Source organism: Manis javanica, chromosome 8 (genome assembly GCF_040802235.1).
Source record: "Manis javanica isolate MJ-LG chromosome 8, MJ_LKY, whole genome shotgun sequence".
Lineage (NCBI taxonomy): Eukaryota > Metazoa > Chordata > Mammalia > Pholidota > Manidae > Manis > Manis javanica.
In genome coordinates, this window is record NC_133163.1 from 7,811,506 (window position 1) to 7,829,788 (window position 18,283).

Consider the following 18,283-nt stretch of genomic DNA (forward strand, 5'->3'; position numbering starts at 1 on the left):
CTTTATTTGCCTACAGGTAGGCATTTCTCCACACAGGCATAAATACTCAGCCAACGATTCCTAGGCTGTGCAAAGGCCTGCTATTTCACTGCCAGAGGTAGGAAGGGGGGGGTCTTTGGGACGGGGATATTTAGCAACTGCATGATTTCAGTTATGAATGCCTATGAGCACAGCTGAGGGGGGAATATCTGTGTGCACGCAGCACACCTTGAAGCATCTGTGCACAGCAGATTCATTTACTGTGCCAGCGGGGTGGCCACGTCATCCGCCCTGCCCTTCCGTTTGACAGAAGGGATTGAGACCCAGAATAGCCAGGGTCACACAGCAGGCAGGCATAGAAGCCAGATTCATGCCCACAAGCTCTGGCCTCAGGTCTGAAGTCAATGCTGCACATTTTTCTGGGCACATGCAGAAGTTAAAGGGCAGAGAAGAGCTCCATTTTGCTTGGATTGGAATCATGAGTCACCTGGCAGGAAGAAACCCTGCCTCCGAGGCTCCTCGGCTTCTGGCGTCCCAGGCAGCCTCGCTCGGGAATGGGAATGTGCACACATGCTCTGATTTCCTTGCATTTTGTGTTTCCCAATTCTTTCAGTCCCATGGTAATTAGATGTTTTCTGCACTTCTCCTCTGTTCACGAGGCCATCTTGCAGCACAAATTGCTATGGACCAACTCCACACTGCGGTTCTTTGTCCAGCTTTTGCCACCCGCACTAGCTACAAAAATGCACATGACCTTGTGTGACTTGGGCCTTTTGACCTTTGACACTTACACAACCTTGGACATTCAGAGAGAATAAGAACTATTCCTAATTCTCCATTAAGAGGAAGAGGCTAAGTAAAAACGAAATGCCCGGGGCAGCCTGTTGACCACATTACTGGTTTGCCCAGGACTTTCTTCCACCCCAAGACTAAGTGGGTTCTCCACCAGCACTTTGAATGTCAACGCTTGTTTCAACAAAACAGGTGGACCAACCTTTGGACTGGAAGTTAGGAAATGCAGACCTGGGCCACCTCTGAGTCACTCTGAGAGGACACTTACCTTCACTTTCCTCTCCTATGAAGTGGGGATGTAAAAATCTGCCCTGCCGCCATTCACAGTGGTGGCCATCATGATGATGAGGGGGAGGATGCAGAGCATCTATTGGGTCAGTGCCAACTCAGTTTTTACCTGTTTACGTCTCACTGTCACTCTTACCCCATGAGGCAGAATTGTGATCCCCACCTCACAGAAGAGGAAACCGAGGCACAGAGAGGTCAAGTTACTTACCCAAGTTACAGAGCTGGTAAAGAGCAAGTCCTTAGATTTAATTCTGGGTCAGTTGCACCCTGAGTCTCTGTGGGTTGAATTCAAAAGCATATCCAAAAATGCTTTTGCAAGATTGTAAAAAAACACAGCCAAGTGCTAAAGATTTTCAAGCCCGTTAAACTTTGCTGCTGTGGTATTTATTTATGGCACCGTAGTGGGGTCTGCAGAGCCAGCTCTAGTTTTGTGTCAGGTTACTATCCCAGGGCTTGGGGCCTTGTGAACCAGAAATCTTGGAGATCCCTTGCACCTCTGAAATCCTAAGCTTTTCTTATAATAAAACAGTGCTATTTTTGTACCCAAGGAGTAGGTCAAGATTCAGGTTTAGGGGAAACAAAAATTCCCCTTGAAACCATAAATGAACCATTTAGAGAATTGACACTCGAATTTGCTAAGGTATTGAGCACTGTAATGCAGCTTCCAAAACCACCTTGCAGCACGACACCTTGCTGACCACCTGTGACCTTCATCAAGGACACAAGCTCTGTCCCTTAGCCCCAGCCCCTGGTCTCTAAACTGGGAATCCAAAATGGGCCATTGTGCCAACCTTACTCGATTGGATGGAGGACTCGGTGAAACAGATGAGAGTTCACGGCACACTTGGGGCCCGTCCGTTCGCTATTATTCTCAGCCAGTCATTGGGCTTCCCTGACGCCTCCCTTTTCCTCCCTTCCATTACTTCTCTCTGAATTTCTTACAGAGTCTACATGCCAGAAAGGCAGGGTGGGGCATCTGCGCTGCCACTGACCTCGTCATCCTCCTCACCGTCTCATCTCTGTTGACAAGGGTCGTTCTTAAACCTGAGTTCCATGACTTCCTTTCCTCCCTCGCTATCCCCACGCCTCACTACCTGCAGGCCCCTGAAGAACAGAATTCTAGAATTGGAGACGTTCGGAAAGGGAAGAACACAGGCTTTCTTTCAGCGGCTAGTTGTGCATTCCTGGTTACATTCCTACTGCGTTTCACTGAAAAATGGCATTATAAGCCATCTGCACAGGGAAAAAAGGGAAAAACAACAACCTGAGTAGTCTATCACTTTTAGGTTTTAGGGTAATAGCAGCTTTTACCTTCTTACTTTGATTCATTACCTTTGCAAAAGCGTAAATCTGTCATCTTGGCACTAACTTCTATCATATGCATATTAATAAGAATAATAATCACAACATCAGTGATTTGGGATTTTATAACTGAGTTATTTTCCTTAAGTGCCAGGGCAGGCTAGAAAGTAGCACAAATATTGCAAAGGGTTTTTTCCTTGGAGAAGGATTTCAGAACTTCACCAACATTGTTTTGGGGTAGAAAAGGAGCTTGCTCCGTAGAACTTGTCTTTTCTAAGCTCAAAATTGCCCCTGCAAACAAAATGGTGCTGAATTCCCCCTTCCCTGGTAACCTCTATGGACCCAAAATGGACCTGCTTAGGGTAGAACTGTCCTTCTCCAAAACTAATCAGCCACACCCTGATTCCGAGTCACATTTTAGGAAACATACCTTTCCCCTTTCATTTAAAAATATTTATAAGCCTGCAATGTGCCCAGAACTACGCTAAGATTTAGGGATGCAAAGCAGCTACATCTGGTGTGTGATGGTATGAGATCATCTCTGGAGTATTTCTCCGTTAATATTTGTTTTATAATATGTGCAAGAGTCTTTATCTCAGGGCAATAAAACAATGTCTCATTAATGATAGAGGAAAATTAGCACGTGTGATCCCTGTAATTTTCACTTTAAACATTAGGCCTTCTCTCGCCGAACATTGCACAGCAAGTTGATCACAATTTGACATGCATACAATTTAGGAAGATTGATTCATTATACAATTTAAAAAATTCTTCAATTGCGATTGTCAAATAATGATTGTTCAGCTAAGGAGTTTTGATATTCTGAGAGTAGCCTTATAAATCTACCCTACTGAATAAACTCGCAAAAATTTCAAAGCAAAATAAGATACATAGCCCTGAAAAGTGAGGCTTATGGTAGAGTTAATATAAACTCAGCATGAAAGAGTCTCATCAAATACCAATCCTACCCACCATTAATACCAGATAATATTAATTGTTTGTTTTTGTTTTGTTTCATTTTTGTAGGAAGGAGTTGTAAAGGAATAGAGTCCAGGGGGGAAAATGGATATTTGTTGAATGACTGCTCTGTGCCAGAAATTGGGTGAGGCATTTTCACAATTATTAGCCACCTAACAAGCCAATAATCACATCCTTATAAATGGATATAGAGGAAGGAAATATTAACTCAGAGATGTTGAGCTACTTGTTTGAGGTCACACAGCATTAAGTAGCTGAATTAGTGATCATGTATGAATCAATCTGACCCCAAAGCTCACATTTATCCTGCCCTCTCTACCCCATGCTATTTCTTATCACAAATCAGTTTTATTTCATTTTGTTTTCCTGGTTATAAAAATAAACGTACAAGCATTATAAAGAATTGGAAAAAAAAACACAATCAAAGGCAAAACTTCATCCATAATCCAAATACCCACAAATAGTCACTTCTCTTTCCAGTCTTTGTTCTACGTGCTGTTATCATCACAATGATACTGTATCAGAGAATGAAGAGTGACTCCAGTCACTAAGCCTCAAGCCAATTCTAACTGCACACTGTCTGTGACTTTTAAGTAAAGAATTCCACATGCCAATTCTTAGACCTTCAGACTAAACTAAGCAGCAGAGTCTAAAGCCCATTTGAAATCCTAACCCAGGCAGGCTCTGAAGGGCCGGAGCCATTCTGCCCCCGTGGCCTGAGCCATGTGCTCCGGGTCTCCCCTGCTCATCCCATGCTATTTTTCACCGAGCACCACCTACACCCCTAACACTTCACTGACAATCCTCTCTGCCTTTTCTCCCCCAAACACAATGGAAAGTTAATTGAATGTTTCATGCCTTCACAATATCAAAGAAATGAAAAGAACGTAGGTTTCAACCATATTTCAATAATAAGTGCATTAATTTTTACCTTTTAACTGACACTTGTACTGATTTCCTTAAATGCTCTCTCTGGTTCCTTTTTGATCTGTCTGGCTTTGTTGGGCTGATGATGAAGGCTTACTTCAAATGCAAAGAGATTAGCTCTCTTTTCCTTAATAGCACAATTACAGACTGTGCAATGTCTCCATCATGAAAGAGCAGGGACAGACTTTTAAAGTCACACGAGTTTATTACAAAAGTGGCAGTAATAATTTTAATTACTTTACTCTACAAAGATATCAAAATTGCCCTAATTGTCTAATGGCATTTAAGAATCATTGTGGATAAAATGGGTTACCCCCCTCTTACTTTGACTTGGGTCATTGTTTTAATAAAGTACTGTGAAACATTTTAACCTTGAGCCCAAATCTCAGAGACCCCAGGTATACGACAGTCTTGGAGAATGCAGAATAAGTTTCTCTACATAATATTCAAAATGAACTAAGAACAATAATTCTAAGTACTATTTGTGGCTTACTATTTAAAGCCCAGGAAAAACAAAAAATAAAATCCTTTAATTTTGTCAAACGCGTACAATGTTTAAATTCAGCATTGACTACAGTTCAAAAGACCAGATGTTCTTGTGTATTTATATAATTATTTTGCACAATAGTTTACCACTGGCAAAAAAAGGAAAAAATCTTCAAAGCATATTGTTGTATTTGGCATTTCCATGCTTGACAAAAAAAAAAAAAAAAAACTAGAGATTGCATTATATTGAATTAATTCTAATTTTATTAAAGCCAAAAAGAAGAGAGGAAGAGAGGGAAATAAATGGAGAAACAGTCATATTAGTCAGATACTAAATTAAGTCCGAGAGTAAGAAGCGACATTGATCTGAGGATAAAAGCTTCAATTCTAATGCATTTAGGTTCACAGGGGAGAAGCTGAAGCAGTTTGACCCATTGTCAGTCTATTTTAAGATGAACATTTGTTAAATTCTAATGAAAAATGTTGCACTTAAACTCTGGCAAAGAGACAATTAGTACTTCCCCCAACCCTGCCAAGACTCAAAGAAAAAAGAAAAACAGAATTTAAAAAGTAAAAGAAAAAAATAAGAGAAATAAGCATGTTTAAAATAATCTGGCAGACACTATGTTGTGATAAAATCAGATGCTTCCAACAAAATTACCTACAGCCAAGGAGCTCCTGATTTATACGGTCTATAGATACTCAGGTAGGAAATGACACAGGTTCCCGTAACGAAGGATTTTTCTGACAGTAAATTTATTAATTAAAAAAAAAAATCAGTCCTTCCAACAAAAGCTGCTCACCTACAAGGAATGATTCTGGAATATAACAATAGAATGGGTGTTCTATAATATAAGGCGTTTAAAATACGATTTAGATTCTTAAATTTCTTTCTTTCTCTTTGTTCACAAAGATGATAAGCGTGAAAAATGTTTTGGGGAGGCGGAGACTTACTACAAATGAATATCACGTCATGGAAGGAGAGTAAAAGCCTTTTCTCATTTAATATTATCCAGATTTAGTGACTTTTTTTTTCCTCATAGACCCAAAATAAAAACAAAATGAAAGCCAAATTTACTTTTTTACTTAAGACACAGGAGAACTAGAGGCTTGGAGCAGCTATTTGGATGACAGAATAAAGGGTGTTTTGGAACCCCTGGGTCCATATTGTTTCATCTGAAGGAAGAAATGTATGGGGACTCTATTTTGGACATTGGAGAAAGAATTTCCTTTTGAGGAAGTTAGCATTTTTTCCCTCAGAACTGGTACGCTGAACTAAACTCTTGTCAACAGCACTGAACAACGCTCAGAACGTGCTTTTTCTCTTTGTCATTTTGGCTCTTCGGTGCTGATTTTACTTATGGCCATTATCACCTGGCAATCCTGGCCGTCAGAATGCTCTGCAGAAGGCGGTGTGTCATGGAAGCGTCTCACCCCCAAAGACTGGGGCTTTATTATCCTGATTCCTCACTGCTGTAGCCTATGTGCCCGCCACATGAGTGGCCAAGTAAATAATTATCAATTAAATAAACACACACACTGCAGAGAAAGAGATGACATTGACATCATCCTCTCTGGGAAAATGATTCTCTAAAAATGCTACGCATAAAATTACAGGAAAGGCACTGCCTGGGACAGGTGAAAGAAAACTCCCTTGAAAGCCACGTCAGCGTTTCAGTCCAATTAAGAACAAACTGGCCTTCTTCCCTGGCTTCAGCAAGTCTGGCAGCGATGCCCTAGAGACAGTAGGACCCTGAAAACATTTTGGTGAACCTGGACACCCCGTGGGTCACCCGCTCCCGAATTAATAACAGTTCCAGAGACGCGCCTTCACAGAGCGCACTGTTCCGTTAGCAGTTTGCGCTTGGTGGGAAAAGATGGCGAGGCAGGCAACTTAGTCCTTGCCAAAATTTCGAATGTGTGACACTGCAAGAAAGACACCATTCAGGAGCAGTTGCTAATTTATTTTAAGTGCCCCCTGAGTTTTTAATTTATCTGGAAAAATAAATAGATAAATCCAAGGTGCTCCCTGCCAGCTCAGCACTGGGTCCGCCAGTGGCGGTGGCTGTTGGCGGGTGACAGTAACTGTCGCCAGCGAGAGGCGAGAGGTGTCAGAAGGAGCCAGCAACGCAGGGCAAGCGCAGGCTATTCCTGGTTGCATTAGAATAGGATATATCACATTTGTAGAGCGCTGACCTTTCCTTTTCCTAAATTGGCTGCCGCCACACATGCTAATTTTTTTTTTCCCCCTCTTCAGATAGTCTGCAATTCCAAACAGTACCGCAGGCTTCTCCAAGCCCGCATTCAGTGGCAAGTTTGGAATGCAGTCAGTCTAGTTTAGAGATTCATTATCCAAAGTGAGGAGCCCAGCGAATATTATAGTTTCATAAATATGCAGATTTTGTTTATTTAAACATTTTTTTATTACACTTTGTGTTTTCCTAAATTGGGTCATCATTTTAATATAATTGGAATCTGATGTGTGTCCTGTTTTCCTTAAAAGCCATCTGGTTTATTTTCGACTTTCAGAAACCAAATTATTTGCGGTAATATCAGGCCCTGCTCATTGCTCCTCGGGAACCACCTCATGGCTTCAAAGTGTTGGACCAAGGACGCCCGAGGCCATTTGGGGAGGCTCCCAGACCTCGTAAAGGGTTTCCAAGCTGGACAGCTCAGATGTCCTATGCCATGAACATCTAGGGGGAGCCCAAGAATGCAACATTCAACGGTACAGAGTGAGCAAACACAGTCCACTGGGTAACATCTTGGAGGGAGAGCAAATGACACAGTTACCAATGCAGTGAAGAACTCCAAATGCGGCTCCAACACTCCGCTCTCCGGCCAGACCATGAGCTCTCCCAGGGCAGGCGTCATGCTCTGAACAGATCCCCTGCTCCCTTATTTTGTTGGACGGAGCACCTCACCGGTGATGAAGGTGTGTTTGTGGATTGATAGGGACTCCAGAAATCCAAACTATAATTCAGTAGTGTGGCGGATTAGTTGTCCCTCACTGCATAACAAATTATCCCAAAATTTAGTGACTGGAAGCAACACACATTTAATATCCCAGAGTCTCTGTGGGACATGGCTTCGCTGGATCCCTGAGCTCAGAGTCTCTGCAAAGCAGTTAAGGTCTCCAGGACCACAGCCATTTCGGGTTCAACCCAGGCAGGACTGGCTGCCCAGTTCTCGGTTCTTGCCACTTGGGCCATTCCATAGAGCAGCTCACAGCCTGGCGGCCGGCTTCCCCTGGTGAGCAGGTGAACCTAAGGGGCAGTTTGTGTCAGGTGGAAGTTAACAGTCACCTGCCACCCAAGCACAGACATCACATCCCACCGCTTCTGCCATCCTCTACAGGCAAGAAGACAGTCACTAGGTCCAGCCCACACTGGAGGGGAGGTGCCACAAGGGTGTGAGTCCTTGGGAGGCCGGCTGGACGCTGCTCCCATGCGCGTGTCTAGATCAGTGCTAAAGGCCAGGCACAACTAATGAACCCAACAAGATAGCCAAGCCTATATTCCAAATAAGGAATTAAAATGAAATGAACTGCTACTTAATCTAAAAAAACAATTAGGGCCCCCCTACTCAATGCTCGTTGGGATCATTCCCTTCTCCATTTACTTAGGGACATGGTGAGAATAAAGCCAACATTTCTCCCAAAGCTCACCAGTAAGAATTTCTTTTTTAAGTTGCAAATTTAAATTGCGTATCATTCCTTTGACCCGTGAGCATGTATTAAAGTCATCCCACAGCAGAGCAGAGTTCCATGTTCTTCAACTACCACTGGCTGTGGTCTAAGGTGACTTAGGCCAAACCCAGCTCTGCCTGCTGACCGGCCCCGTGTCTGCAGGCCAGTGTGTCTCACTCTCTTTCTCAGTGTGTTTGCTTGTAAATGAGCATGACAGTCGCCAACTGCCTTAAAAGGCAGCTGTCAGGACAGCATGAGCTAAGAGGGGTCACGGCCCGTTTGTGAATCTGAAATCAGTCTAGTGCAAAGGTTCAGCAAAGTTTTTCTACTAAAGCACCAGAGAGCATTTTATTTAGGCTTTGCAGGTATTATGTCTCTGTCATAACTGCTTTTGTAGTGCAAAAGCAACCATAGATAACGCGTAAATGAATGAGCATGGCTGGGTTCCAATAAGACCTTATTAACAAAAACAGGTGGCAGGCTGGATTTGGCCCAAAGGCCATAGTTTGCTCACCCCTGGTTCAGTAGGTTACAACTCACATTTTAAGAAACAAATTAAGAAGAATAGAAATATCAGTAGGCATTGCACTCAGGGAAGATGAATACAGTTTTTTGAAATTTTGGTTTCAGCAATAGTATAGACACAGATTTAACTATGGCTACACACACATATCATGTACTGGGCTGAAATGTGAAATTTTTTATTCTGTAGTTTGCGACTTAAAAAAAAGGACAAGAAAGTCCCTAAATTAATGCATGTGATGCATTTTGTATGATACCTGGACCATAGCACATGCTGAGTTAATGTGGGCCACAATTAAAACTCTTGTGCTGGACGCAGTGGGGGGCTCAGAGAAGTGAGCTTCAGCCACATCCTCCAAGAGTGCACAATCAGAAAAAGAAAATCAATAATTTTGAGGTGATCAGCCTCTAGAAGCCTGTGAGGCAGTCCAGTGAAAGAGATAAAATATGTACATTTGTACCACTAAGATGGCCTGTATAGTGGTGCACATCTACCACAGTTCCAGGGAATCCTGGAGGAAGCTGGGGTTTTCCCGGCTGGGAAGGAGATGGATCCCAGATTAGGACTGGAAGCTTGGAGAGATATGGATTTTCAGTCCTGAAAATGTTATAAAATTCACTGGCTGTGGCCACTTCAATTCTGAGAATTGTACTTGTTAAAGTCTCTGTTCCTTCATCAACCGATATTTATTGAGCGACTGTTACGTGCCAAGCACAGTTCTATGACCAGTGATATGGTAACAACTGCAATACCCTCTTACCACATGCAAGGGACAGAAATAAGTAAACAAGTGTATATATAGTGTCAGGTGTATATACTGGCTGTAAGATGGGGTGAGAAAGAGTGGCAGGGGGCTGGGGAGACATTAGAGGGAGAAGGGACCAAAGCCAAGGTAGGGGCCTGTGCGTTCCTGGTGGGGACGGTTCCAGGCAGGGAACAGCCAGTGCCAAGACTCTGAGGTGTGGATGCAAACAGCAGGGCTCCACCACCTAGTTCTCTGTGGAAACGCAAAGAAGGTGAGAAGTAGGGCCTTGGCTCCCAGCACCAGATGGCCTCCCTCAGCACCACAGTCTGCCCTTCCCCTGGTTCTTGGTCAAAGCTGCTGCATTGCAAGTCCAGGATTTGGTCTGCTGGTTAAGCTATCTCAAGAAAGGGAAGAAATCTGGGCCAGCACAAGAATTTTGCTTTTCATTTTTATCTACTCTAGGAGCCATAATTATGAATGATTAAATAGATGAACCTGGTAACACTGGCGGTAGACTTAAACCAGTACACCCTGCACGCAGAAGCTGGTTGAGGTTATCCTAGAAGGTGGGTCTCCCTGTAGCCCTGTAGGCATCTCAAAATTATGATTTTTCTGTTTTCTTTGTGCTTTTAGGAATGCTTTATGGGAAGTTTCTTTTTTCCTTAAAAACAGAAAAATAAGTGTGTGTCCCCATAATTAGCACCTGTAACATATGTGCTGTGCATGTTTCTCCTTCATTTATTCCACTAACATTTGAATAGTTTGACTTGAACAATATCTTTTGAGAATTTCAGGAGAAATGGAATTCTATTTGGATTCTCCCTTTCCCATGAGGCTGCTCTCCCCTTGAACATGGTGCTCAAACATGTACATGCACACACGCACACCCAGGCACCTGCACTCACACGTGTGTACACCCATGGGTGGGCCTGGTTGTGAAGCCTCCCCTTGACCCATCTTTGTTACCATAAATGATGTGCAGGGGAGGGTCTTGTAATTTTAATTGGTACCAAAAGGAACAAAGTGTTTGTTCTATCAATCAACCAACTATGACCCAGACCCTACCATGTGCCAGAGAAGATCTCTTACTTTTAGGAAGTTCAAAATCTAGCAAGGGAGTGCAGACCCAGAGGCCATACTGGACACAATGTTTGCTGAGCTGCAGCAATTGACAGGTTTTTGGGGATATATGTTAGCATGTGGGACACTTGGACAGCAGTGCAATTATGTGCCAGGAGTCAAAATGTGCACCTCCTGTTTGCTGAGTATCTCCTATGCTGATAGGAAGTTCAAGGTCTCAGGCACTTCCTGTTATTATCTCACTGAACCACCCCACAACCCATGAAGCAGGTACTCTAATCCCATTTTGCAGATGGGAAATGAGGACTTGAGGCTGGATCCTTTGACCACTCATCATCTAAGGCTTATAGAGCATACAGATAGAAGCTAGGTTCTGGAGTAACCTGATTTTGAACTCCAACTCCTGACCTTTCTAGCTATATGACCTTGGCAAGTGGCTTCTTTTAGTTTATTCATCTATAAAGTTAGTATAATAATAGTACCTTCTTGTGGCAGAGACTACTGATTGCCTGTTCAGTACCTACTCTCCTCTTCATTCTTACTAAACGAACTCTTGGATTATTAAAGGCAGCAATGTGCCTAACATCTCTTGCAGACAGAGATGACCAGAGAGATTTAAGTGGATATCGTAAGATAGGGCTTCTGGAGGAAAGTTTTAAAGGGAGCTGACTAGTCTATGAGGTTTATCTGCTTGCCCTTATCCTATTTTTCACCTCTGCTGCCTAGAATGTGGACATGATGTCTAGGGATACAGCAGCCATCTTGCAACCATGAGGCAGCCTTGAACATAGAAGTAAAAAGCTAAGGGTGACAGAGAAAGTTGGAAAGATTCTGGGTCACCATTGGTGGAAATTGGAAAGATTCAATGTAGAGTCACCACTGGAGCTCTGTGAAGTTCATGTAATATAAAAGAAAAATGACATCCAAATGTTTTAAGCCACAGTGATTTTGGGTTACTAACAGCTAAGCACAGTTCCTAGCTGATATAATACCTCCACTGAGATGATGTACAAAATAATGCATGTCTTTTGTACTTGTGCTACACACTCCATAAATGTGAGATATAATTATTGGTGTTACTAGATGCTGATATATGTGTGAAGTCCTTATTTAAATAGCACCTCAAGAAATCCTTGTTCTCCACTTACTTATATTTTACAAATGAACCAAGCACGGTGCAGAGAAGTGAAAGCAGGTGTCCCAGGACTCACAGCTAGAGCTGCGATGGTGGGTGCCGGCAGAGGGAGTGGCCTTTGTTACCAGGTTCTCATCCTCAGTGTGATGACTTTCTTCCCATGCAGTTTCACCTTCATTTTTCCCTGGTCTGAAAGAGGAAAAGCAGAAACATGACTGCTCCTGGGTCCACATTAAGTTAGAAATCAGGCTCAGCTCAGCATTGGTGAGTCCCTTGCTACGTCGCAGAGCCATGACCATCCAACGTGGCCTTTCCCTCTGGCAGTGTTTCAAGGAGCCAGAAAGCATACACTGCAGAAGAGCTGGTAGGAGGGGCACAGGACAGGCTGGCTGTGGCGCGGTTGTCGCTGCAGAGTACAGTGGCGGAATCAGAGCTTGAACTTGGGTGAAGAGCTAATGGCTGGGTCCCCCGGCCTGTGGTTGGCACCAGGGCCTGCCCTGAGGCCTGGGTTGAAGTTGAATGGCGCAATGGAAGTAGAGAGTGATTCCGCAGGCATAGCCAAGAGGCTGATTGGCAGCAGGGTGAGAAGTAGGTGAAGGATGTAGGAAAAGAACTGGGAACATGTGGGCTGATGAAAAGGAGAAAATTAACCTCCCCAGGTGGGAAAACCAAAAGCAAACACCAGTTATGTCCACAGCTCCAAGCTTACTATTTAATTCAGAATCGAAACAAAGAAATACTCACCTCCAAACCAGTAAGTTTTTCCATGGCACATTACATTTGCCAAGCATTTTATATCATCTCACTGAGGCAGGGTAGCGCTATTACTCCTGTTTTGCAAATAAGACAAGTGACCATCCAAGACCCTAAATAGTTTACTGCAGGTTTCTCAGGTTTCCCAGCTGTTAAGAGAGCCAGTGAGGGTCTAAGCCTGGGTCTCCTAACTCATTGCTTGGCTTCACCAGTAGAGAGGATTTCCCCAGACGCTGGCTTGACACAATGCCAACAGCAAATAAGGGAATGTCCCCAAACAGTCCAGCAACCTCTGGTAATTGGGAATGGGGCAGAATGGCACGGAGGTGTAAATCCATCTGGGGAGGAGATGTCAGGGAGTCAAGGATGGGGTAGGATGCTGTTGGCTTGCTGTTTGGACTAAAATCTCCTGTGGGCGACTGTAAGAAGTGGAAGAGTGGTCAAAATGCTTCTTTGCAGGCAATAAAACCTACAGAGATAAGGCTTCTCCCCTCTGCCCAGACATTGCTGGCCCACCATCACGGCCCAGCTCAGCGCACCCCTCCCTAATGATCCCAGAACATAAAGCTCCTATTCCCCGAAGTCTAAGTGCACCATGATACACAGACGATTTCCTTTTGTGGCCTCTCTTTTCTTTTCTACAAATCAGTATTAGGTCTACTGCCATTCCATAGAGGAAGCACATATATTTAAGTCTGACGTGTTGGAATTCCAACTTTCTCTCTTTCAGTTTTGGAACCATGAACTTTCAAAATGTTTGGTCTGTAAACTGGACATTTTAAAGTTTACCCTATGGGTTTGTTTTGGTCATTATATCAGAAAATACAAAGTTGTTAACGCTGTACCTGACCGGGAATGGAGCCCACGTTTGGAAGTTCCGTTCTTTGAACCTCTCTTGCTAGATGTTGAGGACAAAATAAGATATCACCTCCAACTAAAGGGACTTCACACTGAAGGAGACCCTTGGGATATTCACAGAAAATTCTCAGGATCTGACAAGTCATTTGTAATTTGATTCATTCATTTATTCACTCTTCAAAACAAACATGTTTTCCTTTAAAGATGTTAATCAAGTGTCTTAAAACGTTTATAACACTTGGTTTGGTAATACCACTTTTTGGACAGTAGCCTACTGAAAATACCTAAGTGCAAAAATATCTTAAATAAACACCTCCACTGAAGCATTATTTATGGTGGTTGGAAATTGGAAACAAGCAAAAAATGGGATATACTATAATATGTATACTGTGCTATGATAAGTTTGCACAATGAAATGTTAGATTTTCCATTAGAAACTTCATGAACAGAGCTTTTAATGACTTGGATAAATATCATTCACTCATATGTACAAATAGAGCAGAATGTAGATATATTCTGCTTTTATACACATACCCACAGATATATACACACATATATAAATAATCACAAAATATAAATAGAGAAAAAATTAAACACTTAAATATAATTAGGACTTGGTAAAAAAATAATTAGGGCACAAACATAAGAGAAAATACTGTGCATGGTGTACAAGAATATTTAACATGCCAAAAGATTGTGTATAATATATTAAGGAGAAATAGTGGGTTACAAAGCAGGACATACAATATGGTCCAAATATTTTTTTAAATACCTTCATTTTTATATAAGCACAGGAACAAAAATAGATAGAGCCCTAAACACCTGAAGGAGTGACTAGTGAATGGTGGGATCATAAGCGATTTTTATTTCCCTCATGCTTTTCTGAGGTTGCAAATATTCTGTCATCCACATGCTATTTCTTCAGAATCTGAAAAGAGCCCCTCCAACAGTAATACATAGTGGCCGATACTGATTCCAGTCTTCCCACTTTTATCCACACGATACGTTGGAACTCCTTGGTTCCTGGGGGTTGAGAGAAGCCACGTGATTAGTTCCGGCCCATGAACCATGAATGGAAGTAAAGCCCATCACTTCCAGATGCGTGTGGACAGGAGCATTTGATTGTTAATGTGAGGTGTTCTAGAAGTCTTTTCTCTTCGGCATTACAATTAAGTCGTCCTAGGGACACTGGTGGCTCCATCACCCTGCATCCCTCAGTGAGTGCCGGGACCAGAGCCCCTCTACGCATCTGCGATAGGCAGAGCCTGAGTGAGAAATAAACATATGCTGATGTCAGCCACTCGTTGTTACCGCAGCATCACCTCTTCCATCCTGATGGGTACAGATATGGATGGGAAAAATCGTGGAGGGATATTCACCAAAACTGTATTCATTGTCTTCAAGTAGTTACATCCGTAGAATTTTTTTAATTTTGTTTTCCACTTTTCCCAATTATCTGTAATGTATACGTTTTCTTTTTCATTGCAAAACGATCCAGTCATCTCCGCAAATAAAACAAGATATTACTGCCAGACAATGTTCCGGGACTGTCCTAGCACATTGGATGTGTTGCTACCGATTCCATCATATTCTTTCACTTCTTCCCGAGAGGAGGCGGGCTGCTGTGGTCAGGTGGGGGTGGCATCCCTACGGAGCCCAGTCTGCTGGTTCACTGTGGCAGCAGGGTAAGGTGGGGTGTGGGGTGGAGGTTACCTGAAAAGTACAGGCATGGGTGGGGGTTGTGGGCCTCAGAGGAATTTGAGTAATTTCCTTCTCTGCATTCATTGTCAGGAACGAATGATGTTCCTGGATGACTGAGCACAGTTACACTTGGGAGCAAAGCGTTGGGTGAGCAAAGCGTTTTCTAGGCCTTTCCCCCACGTTCACTAATACCTTGTCAGTCTTCAGGGCCCCCGTCCTAACCCAGGAATTCATCTGCCACTTCAGATGTGAAGCGCGCTCCTCAGGGCCCTGCCCACTGTCACCCTTCCTTTCTGCTCAATCACACCTTCCAACGTCTTTGACTCTGCCGTGAGCCCTTTCTAATGTGTTCCTTGGACACCAGTTTTGGAACCTGATGGCATTTGAATGTGTGGAGGTCCTGAGATACAGGAGAAAGTACAGGGGTGGAATCAGACAGGCCTGGTGCAGATCTCGGCTCTGCCGGTGACTATCTGGGGCCCACTGCTCAGGAAGCCTCTCCCATTGGTGGAGTTAGTTATCAGATGCCTGTGTCTGTGTGGCTGCCCAGGCGCTGCACTTCCAGATGTGAACATCTAGGAGATCTCAGGGCTGGACCTTGGAGAGTGAGAAATTAACAGAGAAGCCAGTAAAGGCACTTCTGGTGGGGGAAAAAGCATGAGAAAGGGAGAAAGTGCTTGAAGAAATACAAGGCAGAAGGGACCACCTGAACAAATGTGTGAGAAATGGCAGAATCTACACTTACGAGGCACCAATCTCAACAGAAATGGTCCATTCAGTCTTTTGTGGGTGACAGAAAGCAGTGACCACTATCAGTCACTGGGATACTGGTCATATTTATTTGCTATTAATTGTTTTTCTTATTCAACAGGTATTTCTTGAGTACCACCTCTATGCCATGCTGTGATCAAACCCTTGGGTCATATCAGCAAACTCCCATCCCCTCCTCCCTACATGTTTTATATGAGATAAATTCATTTTACAAGGAAAATGTATATCACCTCCATAAAGGAAAAGCCACATTCTTGCCATTACAGAAGGCAATCACAAAAACAAATACAATTAAAAAGATGAAATCCTCATATTCTCATGAGATGCCATTGCCTGAAACAGGCTTTAAACCCAAGATCTCACCCTCTTTATTAAAAAGGGAAGTTTAGCAAATGCTAGAAAAATACTGCAGACCCACTGGCACCACACAGGTTCTTTCCCTCTCATAAAATCAGAAAGGTGGGGAAAAATTTGAGAAAGAAATAGTGTGCCCCTTCTCTGATACATGGCATTTATGTTATGAAATGATCTCGGACAAGCATATGCCACATTTCAGGGAAAACAAAAATAGGGAATCATCGTCATCTTTATTGTTTCTATTTTAATTATGAAACATCAATATCCATTGCATTAATTATAGGGCCTTAATACACCCCCAATGCCTAATTATGGCATGACCCTAAAAAATAGCAAATAGGATCACATCCGTTGAACGGGTGAGAAACGTGAGTCTTAACAAGGTTTCCTGTTGGCACATTATGGCAGGCATTAGGGTCAGGATTTAAGCTTGGATCTGTCTGACCCCAGGTGTGACCCCATCCACTGACCCATGGGACCTTCTATTAGTCATCACGGCCTTTACTGGGTAATCATGTAATTGCCAAGCTGATCAGCGAGATAGGCACTTTCATAATTTCTCCAGATAAAATCAATTTGCCACACAGTAGATAGTACATCACTCCAGAAACATGGAACCCCTCTTTCCTGAAATAAAAAAAAATGAAGCCATCTTCCCTTCATTATCACCCTCAGTCCTTCCCCAAACACTGTGCATTGTAACATTTCTGAGCATCCTTTCAGGTGCCTGTGTTTTTCAGTGAGGTGTTAAAGAACAACAGAGAGAAGAATTGGAGGGAAAGAGTTAAACATTTTATTATTCCTGCTGCATTTGTAGTAAATTGTGTAATAGTTTTCATGTCTTAATTACTTAAATTTTATATTGAGCTATAGTGATATTATCTCTCTTTTTGTCTCTACACAATTGTATTTTATAATAGCTTTTATTAGAACCTACATGAATGGAATTTAAAATGAACACATCATTTCTGTTACTTGTGCGGTATAGAAAAGAGAGCATTTCTCTGCTATTTGGCATGAAAAGTACTTTCCTTTGTACTTTATGACACATAGCAAGTTATATTAGGTGGGGACATATTTTGAACAGAATGGTAACTAAGGGAGACTACAGAACCTTTTTTTCTGCTTTTAGTAACTTTCTCAGTGAAGTGTGGGGCATTCAATATATCAAGAAAAACTCCCCCACAAGAGTCACCTAATTAGAGTAAAATGAAAATGATATATATGCATTTTTTTAAACAGATATTCTTTTAGAAAAATTGGATATGGTCTACATATTAGAGAATTGTTGGAAAATTGGGTGTTAAATTGCAATATCATGTTTCATCTGCTACATTTATTTTTTTAATCCAATAGTTACTATTATGTGTAGCAAATTGCACAAATTGTGTCCCACTCTGGCTTCTTTTAAAAGGCTGTGATCTCTCCAACGTGGAGTTTTCAAAATGACCCCATAAGTTGCATTCAAAGAAATGCTGAATGGACTGCAGTGCAGAGCTGAAGATGGGTTTTGCTCACTTTTTTCTACACCTCCCCATTTTTCTTCAACCAAGGGGAGAGAAATCCGTAAATCAAAGTCTCTTGCATATAGAAGACCAAATACAAAGGGGAAGAGACTCAACAAAGGATTCAGTGGGAACTTGAGAGTGATGGCTATACAAATAAATGTGAAGAAATATTATAGATGCATATTTAATATTGTTGTGTTTATTGCTTCATTTATAAAAGTCAACCAGCTAGAAACTGAATGAATAAACTCCTCGCAGGATATAACTTAGAAACAGTGTAAGGTGTACCTTAACTCTTACCATTCCCAAGGCAATTAATTTAGAAAATCATTGCTTCATTATAATGAATGCGGTTCTGGCTGAAAAGCAAAAATGCAAAAGGAATAAGCATTTGTTCTTGGCGACGCTCTGT